Raw genomic sequence first — 554 nt, forward strand, 5'->3', positions numbered from 1 at the left:
GACGTTAGATGGCGTCGGTTCTTGGACGCCATGTGTGGCGCAAACTTGATTTCATATTCGTTCTGATTGGTTCTGTAGCGATCGCTTAAAATTTCTTTTATATTAATTCCATTACAATATAAAAATTTCATGTAAGAATTTTGGTGCATTTGCAAAGTTTTATTTTTTAAAATAAGTTTTCGATTAAAGTTTCATCATTTCAAAAGTAAGACGTTTATTGGTACTATTCTGCTAGAAGCAAAAATTACGAAAATTCATTTTTTTGTTTTATTAAAAATATCGTATTTTGAAAAAGATTCCTCAAATCTTTGGACCGGTATTATATGCAAGCAACAATTAATGATAGAAGGCTTGTTACGAAAATGAATACAACTTGCTAAATTATACAGATATTCAAATCTTTTAACAAAAATTTCGTTATTCTGCATAATCCACGTATCACTGTGTCAGAACGAAAAGTATTAAAAAATATTATTTCCAATATTAATAGAGTAAATTAGAAGAACTTTTAATAAACATGCTTCGTAAATAAATTAATTTCATAATAAGAATTA

Source organism: Habropoda laboriosa, unplaced genomic scaffold, assembly GCF_001263275.1.
Source record: "Habropoda laboriosa isolate 0110345459 unplaced genomic scaffold, ASM126327v1 scaffold129, whole genome shotgun sequence".
In the NCBI taxonomy this organism is placed as follows: Eukaryota; Metazoa; Arthropoda; class Insecta; order Hymenoptera; family Apidae; genus Habropoda; species Habropoda laboriosa.